Below are 11250 nucleotides of genomic sequence, written 5' to 3' on the forward strand. Positions count from 1 at the left end.
CCATTGTTCTCAGCTCCCTTCCTCCAGAAATGAGAAACACAGCTGAAGCCGCTGCTGCTCCCCAGGGCCCTCCAAGGCCTGGAATTTCCCCATGGGTGTTTGTCCCCAACATGACTGATTTATTCCTATCATTATTCCTACATATCGAGTGATATGTAGATACATTCTGCTTAGTAAAAAGGACACATTTCAGGTGGGGTTAGAACCCCTCCTGCCACCATTTGCCAAGAGAACTGATGACAACTCCGTGTCCTTGTGTGGTTGAGGTGTGTTCAGGAAAGTTCTCCTTTAGGGTGGTGCTGCCAGGGTTTGGGAGGGACTCACACGATCCCAGTGAGGACAAGGGTGAAGGCCAGGCACTTCCCAAGGTCCCTGCTGGCCAGAGGATGGCACAGAGGGGTGTATGAGCTGCCCAGCTTGGGTTTTTCCAGAAAAACCCTTCAATGTGGATGGAATGATCATTGCAATACTAATAATAGTTTCCATTTACTGAGCCTTACTCTGCCCCAGATAATAGCAGATAATAGATGGGTCTTCTCTTTGCATCTTCTCATTTAACTCTGCACATGAGACATGTCCCCATCTTACAGATGAGAAGGCAGACGTTCAGGTTCACATAAGGTATCTAAGGTCACATAGTAAGTGATGAGGCCAGGGTTCAAATTCAGCCTCACTCACCCAGTAAGTGGGGTGCAGGAGACCCTGATGCCGGTCCCAGTCTGTGCCAGCTGGCCTTATCCCAGGAACAGGTCATTTCACTCCCCTGGCTCAGGCTCCCCGGATTCCTCCTCACCTCACCTTTACCCATCTATGGGCACTTAGCCCTCTGCCTTCCACTCCAGGGTTGAAGATGATGGAATACCTCTGTCTCCTTACAGAGAAGAGAAAGTAGAAGCCCAGAGAGGGCACTTGATCTGCTCCAGGACACACAGCAACGCCATCCCAGGGCTGGGGCTAGAACAAGGGTTTTCTCCCTCTTGGTCAGTGTTATTAACCTGTTGACCTTTCTGCTTTAATCCAACCCCAGACTTGGCCATGCTGCACGTGTGTGTGGGGATGTGAGTGAGTGCGTGGAGAGAAGAGGGACGCTTCTCTCCTTGGTCACGTTTGCCACACACAGCCTGAGCAGCGGGCCAGTGGGGAATTTCTGGGGACTGGCTGGCTCTGAGTGGAAGCTGCTGCCGGTGTCACCTGCCCCTTCCTACAGCTCCCTGGATGTCACACTTCCCACTTCCTAGTGGGGCTAGCCCTGCATCCCCTAACCACCTAGAGGTTGCCCTCTAAGACCTGTGCACTTTCTCTGTGGTCTGGCCTCTGGCTGAACAGAAGGTTTTATACAAATCGCAGTAGAGAGAAATAGATCAATGCTCCCCGGAAATGTCTCCATCAGCTTCCGGAGAGTGGGCTTCAGAGTTCCAAAGATCAAAGTTGGAACATCAGACAAGGGGGAAAAACAAAACCCAGGACCTAGAGTGGTCCCTTTTGCCCTTGTCGTGAAGTTCCTCTGGGTCCCTGTTACTCCAGACACTCTTGCCCCCCCGCCCCCCACTGCTAGGTCCCTGTCTACCTCCCTCTCCTCTCTCCTCTCATACCTCTGCCAAAGCACAGCCCGCCTGCTGCTTTATACACCTGCCATGCAAATGCAGGCCCCTGCACCATTGCCTTGGCTCTGTCTTCTGCTTAGAGCGCCTTTCTTCATCATCTCCAACACCCATTGCAGCTAAGCCACCCATCCGGGTGCTACTTTCTCCATCTTCAACAGCGCTGTTACCCATTCATTGAGTGCCCAGGTATGACATGCCATTCCAGGCCCTGGGAATACAAAAGTCAGCGGTTCGGAACATTCCCCAGCCTCTGTCTTCTTCAGCTATTTGGGAACACATCGCTAACTCAGGTTCACTGCAGAGACAGTGCCAGAATTTCTGTGCCCTCCCTCAGTGCCTAACATAGTAAGTTATACATACTTAAGTAAGTTAATGAGTGTTTGCTGAGTGAATGAATGATGACTATCACTTACTGCCTTCTATTGTGATGTCTCTGCAGGGATTTCACCCACCATTGGTCGAGTACTGTATGCCATGATTAGCTCTAGGCACCAAGTTTCTGTGTTCCCAGGATTTGTTCTTCTTATTTATAACAACAAAGTAGATAACATCGGCCCTTTTCTGGTGCCAGGCCCTGGTTAAAGAGGCCTTGGTGAAGAGGCAATGGCAATGTTACATGTAGTAACAACCCTATCAGTAGGAACTCTGATTATCCCCATTTTACAAATAAGAATTCAGGCCCAGATAATTTAAGGCATTTTCCCCAAGCCACACAGCTGGTCAGAAGTAGAGACAGGACTCCAACACCAGCACTCTGACTCCAGAGCTCAGCCCCTTACGTTTATTGAGTGACTGAATGAATGACTCGTGTGCTACTTGATATGCTGGCTTCTGAAAGAGTTAATTCACACTCAGGAGTGGTTGCAGAGGCCTTCTTTGTGCAAACATGTACATACTATGCATACACGCACATGTGTGTGACCCCCTTGGCTCTCTCTCCAGTGTGTGCCACCTGTGCTGGAGTCTATTGTCCTGTCCCTGATTCTTGCCTCTCAAGTGGACCATGCACTGGCCCTGTGTCTGAGGGTCCTTATACAGTCTCTTTGCTCAGCCAGACATGGGGGTTACTATGCCCTAAAAGATCAATTGTTCCTAAATGCAGCCAGGATGTTTATCAGGGGAAGGGGAAAGGAACCAAGATGGTCTGCAAATGAACTATGACAGATAAACCTCACCTCCCAGGAGACTCTTGGGAAATATGCAGGCTTATAAAAATGCTCTGGGCCATTCCAACTTGGAAGGCAGAGATGCATCTAAAATCTACCAAAACATCCATTCACGTGATCAGTTGCTCATTGCTTCATCAAAAGATCAAGTGTTCGTGCTATACTGACACCCTAATAAATGAAGGAGGGACTTGGGCATTGGTAGTCTTCCAGGGCCTAAAACAGCAGGTGGGGAAGCACCTTGGTGAAGAGGCAATGGTGAGCTATAGAAGGTTTTTGAGCAGGAGAGGGACATGGTCCAAGCTTCATTCCTGAAGATCTGTCTTCCTGCCTGGTGGAGGATGGAATGGAGGGGCAGCAGAGAGACTGGAGGTTATAGCTGGGGACTGGGTGACAGGGGATGAAAGCTCAGGTTAGGAATGTGGAGTCCATGAAGGGGGTGAGAAGGGAGGGGCCTCATTATGGAGAAGTTTCCAGGTAGATGGCACTGAGTTGTTTTGGCAGGGGAGAGAGAGTGGAATTTGAAGGCCCATAAGTCTGGGAGACTGAATGACTGGAAGCATTCCTGGAGGGGCCATTTCTGGGACAATAATAACAATAATTGCTACACAGGCCTTCCTCTGTGTCAGGCACTGTGCTTTATGGCTTTTGCTGTATTAAATACTCACAAGAATCCCCTCAGGTGATAACTGCCATTGTCTTCATCTTACACATGGGGAAACTGAGGCACAGTTACCTTGACAGAGATTACCCAGTCAATAACTGGTAGAGCCAGGATTCCACTCCAGGCGGCTGCCTGCAGAGCTTCTGCAGGTAACCCCCACCCCACGCACCTCTCCATTCACAGGCCTTTAGGAGGCTGTCTTTATTTCTGGAACGGACATGCATTTCCAAGCAGAAGCACTGAGAGGGGAGGACCAGGGCTTCACTTGGAAACTGACCTGAGTGCAGAAGCAGCACCTCGAGGAGGAGTCCGCAGCCCTCTGGGGCTCCTGGTTCTGTGTGGTGGGGACATCAGCCCAGAAGATTAATGAGAGGGCAGGGGAGGGAGGAAAGGAAGGAAGGGAAGGAAGAAAAATTGCTGCCCATTATACCTGTCCTTTGGCAAGGCCGGGTAATTAGCAAACCCTCGGCAATAAAATATTTCGTTTTGGTGTAATTGCAAAGTAATTATGTGGTAGGGGTTGTGTATTAATCGTGTTGATTAATTACACTCAGGTAGTAATTAAACATCTGCTTGATAATCGTGTGCAGCCTGAGGCTGAACATTTATACACATACACACACGCCCGTGCCACACGCAGAGCTCCTTGGTCTCTGCTCATTGGGCAGTGTGTGTTTGTGTGTGTGTGTGTGTGATGTGGGTGTGTTTGACAGAGCCTCGCTGAGTTAGAGACCTCTCCCTCCCCCACCATACAATGAACACTTTGTTCCCCAGCCTCACCTGGAACACTGGGAGGAACTGACCTACGACTGGGGCCGTGCCACCCTGCAGCCCCTCTCGGAACAGAACATGAGGCCCAGGTGTCTCTCCTGTCTGGCAGGGCTGCCAAGCCAAGCTGGGTTGGCACGGGGCTCAAGTGCTCCATACGTGGCAATGTGCTGTCATGTCTTAGAACTCACTGCAAACTTGGCACCAGTCCCTTCCTGCACCCTCTGAGACTGTGTTTGGCTTTGAGGGTCCGTGCTTGGGCAGATTCCTTTTCCCCAGCAGCTGGGAGAAAGTTTTTATTGTAGGAGCCACTTGGGCTGAGGCCCTGGTACCAGCACAGCACACCCATTAGGACTGGATTTAATAACCTGATCCTGGACACTGTGGGGACCAAAGCAGGATGCTGACCTGTGTGCAGGAACCTGTTTCTCACCTGCATCCTACCCTTGCTGTGTGATCTTGAGCAAGTCACTCCCATGCTCTGTCTCTGCTTCCTGGTCTATAAAACAAAGAAAAACTGAGCTCGGAGGCCTCCAAGGGCCTTTGCAGCGCTGCTGTACTCAGATTCTAATTTCGTTTGTACTAATTAGGAATCGGAGACAATTTAAATTCAATACATATGATCCTTAGTGAGTAAACAATTGGAAATAATTCCTTCCTTTATGACTTCCCAAAGACTCACTCATGAGCAATGAGAAGCCAGCGAAAATCAATAGCTTTTATTTTTCAGACAGAGAAATTTCAGGTTCCTTGAACTGCTGGGCATTGCAATTCATTGTTGTATTTTAAAATGTTATGTTTATGTTTATGGACTGCCATTAGATAATATGGATTCATCCTGAAGGTGGTTTTTTCATTAACTTAACTCATTTTACTTATTAGTTCACATTTATAGCTTGGGTTTAATAAGCACACTGTGCAAAAGTCATAAAATACCCTTTTTCTTTAACAATATTTTAAAATCAAGACTCTTTTCTGAGTCATCTCAGGTTTATTTGCTCATAACTTGCTTCTTCTGTGATTTGAGGCCTGGCACAGCCAACTGTAGCCTGTTATTTGACCTTGAGCTTCAGTGTCTTTATTTGTAGTAGGGGAAAGGCATCACTAGTTAATAAAAGTAATCAATTTTAAAAAGGAAGCATTCGACAATCACTTACTATATTCAAAGTGGTTCTGATATATAAGCTGGTTGAATCTCACATTCCTGAAATGGCTTTATTTTTTTCCCCCTACTTTATAGGGGAGGAAACTGAGGCCCAGAGAGGTTAAATGACTTGCCTGAGGCCACACAGTTGGTGACAGTGGCAGAGCTGGGATGCAAACACAACATGTCTGTATGAGTCAAGCTGACACCTAAAATTAACCCTCACAGTATCTAAATCAGCCACCATTTTCCCTCCCACATCTGTCTTCCTACCCTCGGCCTGTCAGACTCAGTATCCCCCCACACCACCCACCCACCTTCCCCCAACATCCCCTTATCCCCATCCACCCCATCCCCCACCAGGCCCTGCCCATCCTCCTTCCATCCTCTTGTTTTCTGTTTCCACTTGCCTGGGCTTCTTGCTGCTTTTATTTATCTTTATTTATTTATTTATTTATTTATTTATTTATTTATTTATTTTTGAGACAGAGTCTCACTCTGTTACCCAAGCTGGAGTGCAGTGGCACGATCTCGGCTCACTGCTACCTCTGTCTCCCGGGTTCAAGTGATTCTTCTGCCTCAGTCTCCCGAGTAGCTGAGACTACCAGGTGTGTACCACCACGCCTGGCTAATTTTTTGTATTTTTAGTAGAGAGAGGGTTTCACCATGTTAGCCAGGATGGTCTTGATCTCCTGACCTCATGATCTACCTGCCTCAGCCTCCTATAGTAGTGGGATTACAGGCACAAGCCACCGTGCCCAGCCTTCTTGCTGCTTTTAATTTCCCGGAAGCACATTTCTGCCTTGTGATCTTTAGTGGCTCCCCATTGCCTGTGGATAAATTTCATCATCCTTGGCCTGGCATTCACGGACCTTAGCCATCCACCCCTTGCCTTCCACTTCTGTCTCACTTCCCACTCTGCCCCAACAGGCGGGCTTGGCTCATGGTCTTGACTACCCACCCACATGTGGGTACCCCTGTGCCTTTGTTTGCCCTGGTCTCTCTGCCTATAGTGCCTTCCACATCTTCATACATTCTGATCTTCTCCTTCCTCCAGGAAGCCTTCCCTGGGGCCTCTCACTCCTCTGAATTCATAATGATTTGATGAACCCCTCCTTAGCCACCTGAACTACAGACCACAGGCATTGTCCTCTGTTGCCCATAACAGTGAATAGCCCCTTTGAAGGTGTAATCTGTGCCTCTCTCATCCTTGGTGCCCCTGGAATCTCAGGTATATAGCAAGTGTTCAATTAATGCTTTCCAAATGAGTGAATGTTCATGTTCCTCGTGGTCTCCAGGAAACAGAACTCCCTGTCTTCTCTGTTGAATTCAGGACCAGCCCCATGCAAATTTCGGGAAAGACCTGTCCAAGTTCTACCTACTTTCAACAGCTCTTCCTCCCTCCCTCCTTCCCTGCACGCTTCCTTCTGTTTCTAAGAATTGTCACATTTCTTCTTGATCAGTGACTCAAACAAAACTGTTTTCCTCTCTTCTTCCATAAAACTTCCTTGTCCTGGGCACCATTTACTTGGTTTACTGAGGCGTGAATGGGCTTCTGGTTTCCGGCAAATTAATTCCAGCTATGATGTTCATCGTGGATAATGGTGAAGAAAACGAGACATCCAGGGGCTGAACGCCACTCTGTTTTTGAGCCTGAGGATTTTGCAGATGAGGAAACTGAGGCCCAGAGGTGGGGAAAGAGGGACTTAGGTAAAGGAATCTGCTGAATTCTCAGTCAAGGCTCCCTGGGGAACTCTCTGCTGTTTCCTGGGTTATCTTGATCATGGGGATTAGAACTACCACTCTGTTGGTGGTCAGTGCACTTTACAGTTTGCATGAACTTGACCTAAGATAGGCATCTCAGCTGCTCTGTGAGGTTTCACCAAGGCTCAGAAGGGTGGGTTGCCTGCCTCGACCACAGAGCCGGTGTCTAGCAGTAGAGCCAGGGGTGGAATGCAAGTCGGGCTGTGCCACAACTGTGCTCTCCCCACTTCCCCCGTGGATGCCGATGCTTACTGGCTTCCCTACCTGTTGGCAGCAGCCTTGTGTTTACACCAGACTTGATCTACGGGATGTATTCCCCTGGTTGGAGCAGGTAGCTAGAGAGGGAAGGAGACAGAGCCAAGGAAAAAGCCAGGCCAGGCCTCAGTAAGAAGGACCTGGCCTCAAAGAGCCTAGGATCAGCAGATAGGTGACGTGGGCCAGGCCTGGCTCACAGCCCTCAGAGCTGGGCTTACTGAGCTGCTGTGGGATGACCAGGGCCTTGTGACTGTCCACTCCCAGCCCCATCCACCACTCAGCCGTATCCTCCCCAACTGGCATTTCTGGGCCTGGATTTGGGAAAGGAACTTTATTTGAGGATGACACACACGTGCGTTTACAATGACACATGTTCACACACTGAATCCCTGCCCCCATACACACACAGATGCATGCCCACCCCCACATGCTGCCGACAGTCATGCGCACACATGGGTGACACATGCCCTCCTGAATGTCTCTAGTTCACGCTCTATTTTAAACAGTCTAGGTGGCAGCATCCCATAGTGATCAAGAGCTTCTGCTCGTAAAGCAAATAGGGGTTCAAATCCAGTCTATTTCACAGCTGTGTGTCTGAAAGTTACCTAGCTTCTCCAGGCTTCAGTTTCTTATCAATAAAACGGGGATGATAGCACTGTTAGAATGAAATGGGTGGACACATGTAAAGCGCTGACCACGGGACATTTATATTCATTTCTACTCAGCTCCCACAGGCAGCCTTGGCCTGTGGTCTCAAATGCCTGCCCCCCACTCCCACATCTGAGTATCTCCATGCCTGTGCTCACCCTGGGCCCATGGCCCACAGCACTCTGCTGCCATCTCCACACACCCATGTCTGCCCCCTCCTCCAGGAAGCCTTCACATGCCCTCGGGTGTTATCAGGGGAATTAGAGGGGAAGCTCCTCTCCCCGTGAGTTATTAGAAGCACAGGCTTCAAAGCTGGCCTGAGAGGTGGCAGACTGACGGAGGGTCCGTGATCCCCTTTCACAGATGGAGAAACTGAGGCCCCACGCAGGTGAGGGTGTGCCTGAGTGTTCACAGCAAGTTAGTGTGGTGTTGGGACTGGAACCCAGGACTCCTGCCTGCGGGTCTACAGCTGTCACCTCCTTCTCAGAGTGAAGACTCCCCACTCCATGGATCTGTTAGTTAGGTGGGTGATCTGGTTCTCTCAGCCAGTTTGAGGGAGCATGGAAGTTGGGGGAGATAGATGGAGGGAGCATGGAAGTTGGGGGAGATAGATGGAGATAGATGGCGGAGATAGATGGGGTCCCCAGATGAGCCTCTTCAAGTGTGTGATGGTGGGATACAGAGAGGAGTGGGAGATGCTGGGGAGGAGAGGCCCAGAGTGGGGACTGGGACAGGGTGGGCTGAAGCAGGAACCATGGGTGACCTGGTGAGCCCGCAAGGATGGCATGGCTGTGTATGCTGCTACTGAAACAATCTCTGTCGTCACCTCTTTCCTGCATCCGTTTATTTATTTCTTTATCATGCCCTTTTGGAAAATGCTGGGAATGCCACCCCTCCTGGGGAATGCACCCTCCCCCCGCTCCCCAGTTCACACCGTCTGGTGTGACATTCGTGCTCGCCAGCTTGCACAGTGCTAATGACATTTGCATTTTACTGGCTGGTGAAATGTGGGCTGTGCTTGGTGACGGGGGTAAAGGGATCCTTAGGCAGATGGGAGGTTCCCAGCCTAGAAAGAGGGGCAGGCTTGCTGATCTGGGGACCCACACAGGTCTCTGAGATGCAGAGAAAAGGGAGAAGGTGGGTGCAGAGGGGAGGAATATCTGGCGGAATTTAGAGATGCTGTTTGTCTAAAGGCTTGCCAGGAACACAAGGCAACCCAAGTCTGGTGTTCCACCTCCCCTGACATGCACATGCACTGTCCTCTGCGTCACCTCCTTAACATTTATTGAGCAATTTCTAGATGCCAAATGCTCCTCTGTGGGCTTCACAGACTTATGAAAGTCATTTTAATTCCCAGCAATCCTCAGGAAAAGATGCTATTATTATTCCCATTTTACAAATGAAGAGTCTGAAGCTCTGAGAGGACACCTGACTTGCCTCTTCTGGAAAGAGGTTGCGCCTGTGGCCAAGATCCACCTGCCTCCAAAACCCATGCTCTTGGCCACTGTGGGCAACTTCCTGTTCTCTGTCTGGGCTTGAGCAGAGCCAGGAAACATTTGTCTGCTGAGGCCCAAGACTGAGTAGAGGTGGTGAGCATCCTCCCCCGTCCGCCGCCACAGCATGCAACAGGCTCCTGCTATGCTCCTGGGGCTGCTCCAGCCTGACAGCTACAGAGAAGGGTATGGCCCCAGAGAGAGGCCTCAGCATGAGTCAGGAGAGACCCAGAGTTTAGGCCTTGCTCTGCCACCAACTCGCTGTGTGACTTTGAGCAAGTCGTGCGCCTCTCTGGGTATCAGTCTCCTTATTTGTAAAAAGAGGCCATTGGTCTGGCTGCATGGAGCATCCCAGGAATGCATTTTCACACGAGGAAGAAACTTCTCTCCAATCTGTTTGGACTCATGGAGTTGCCTTGCACTCAGACATACAAATTATGTTTTACATCAAAGCAAATCATGAAACATTTGCTGAACCTCCTCTCCCTTCTGCAAGGGGAACTGTGCTAGATGCAGGGGTTATGATGCTTATGTGTTTTTACTCAGCACACGCATACACGGGCACATGCATACCTTTGTGTCTTAGACTTATTTCCAGGCTACTTCAGTCGGATCTAGATGTTGAGTCTCCAATGCTGATGCTCACTTGCAGACTCCTGCAGTCTTGGTTTTATGACTTCGCCTCGTGCAGGGCCAGGAGAGCCCTTCAAACAGAAAGAAGAGACCTCAGCTCAGGCAGGTAATCACGGCTGCCTCTGCTTCCCTCTCACAGGTGAGCATCTCCTGGACAGCGTCAAGCTTCAGATGAGCTGAGCTTCTAATACTACCATCAAAGCAACTGGAACCCCTTGAATTTGATTTCTGGAGACGCGGGCATAATCCTTTTGCAGACGTCTCAACGCTGGCTCTCCAGGTAACGGAGTTTAGGCTTGTTCAGCAAGGGGATTTTCGCTACTTTTGTTGTTGCTGTTGTTGTTGCTAAGGGTGACCATCAGCAGGGCACCTGTCGTTCTCTATCATTCATTCTCTTTCATGCATTAGTGTCTGTCTCCCCCATCACACCAAAGGTGCATGGGCAGGAGTGTAAGGGGTGCAGATAGTGTGAGTGGATCTGAGCCAAGGTTGCTGGGGTTTCACTAGATTAGCCAAAAAGATAACCCTCAGAGGGGCCAGACAGCTGAGAAGGCTGAGGTACACGCTAGCCTACCAGGTTGCTGGCCCATGCCCCTCAAGCTCAGCTGGGGAAGGGGGGAGCTGTTGCCCAGGTAAGCAAGAACCAGTGGTGGGTCAGAAGTAAAGGTTGGCTGCAGTGGGTGGTGAGAAGGCAAAAGCTGAACTGAGGTCAGATGCTGCATCATTTGGGAGCCAACACTCAAACTGGATTAAGCAAGATAGGCCATTTATTAGCTTTTTTATTAGTTTCTAATATATTGTCGATATGGGGCCTATTTATTGGTTTCAAGGCAGGCAGGGCTGAAGCCAGGGCTCAAATGATGCTATTAGGACCATGTCTCACTACATCTGTGTCCTCTGCCTCCCTCCTTGTGAGTTTCAGTCCTTGGCAGCCACTCTCCATGTGGCAGCAGGGCAGGGACGTGCAGCTGCAGACTGACGTCTTGCTCATTGCAAATCCAATGGAAGGAGAGCTTCTTTTTCCTAGGAGTTCCAACAAAAATCCCAAAGTCAAGGCTTATTGGATGGTCTTGGGTCACATGACCACCTCTGAGCAATCACTGAAACCTGG

At 49.7% G+C, this 11250-nt stretch overlaps 1 protein-coding gene across 2 annotated transcripts in view; it reads left to right on the forward strand.

Annotated features, from left to right (window-relative positions):
• TSPAN18 (tetraspanin 18) overlaps positions 1-11250 on the forward strand; it is a 184849-nt gene that overhangs the window by 103427 nt on the left and 70172 nt on the right. For both annotated transcript variants that reach the window (XM_012001358.1, XM_012001357.1), the window contains exon 2: positions 10279-10419. The gene's annotated coding sequence lies outside the window, so the exon portion shown is untranslated. The remainder of the gene's footprint in view (positions 1-10278; positions 10420-11250) is intronic.

Source organism: Mandrillus leucophaeus, unplaced genomic scaffold (genome assembly GCF_000951045.1).
Source record: "Mandrillus leucophaeus isolate KB7577 unplaced genomic scaffold, Mleu.le_1.0 Scaffold66, whole genome shotgun sequence".
Lineage (NCBI taxonomy): Eukaryota > Metazoa > Chordata > Mammalia > Primates > Cercopithecidae > Mandrillus > Mandrillus leucophaeus.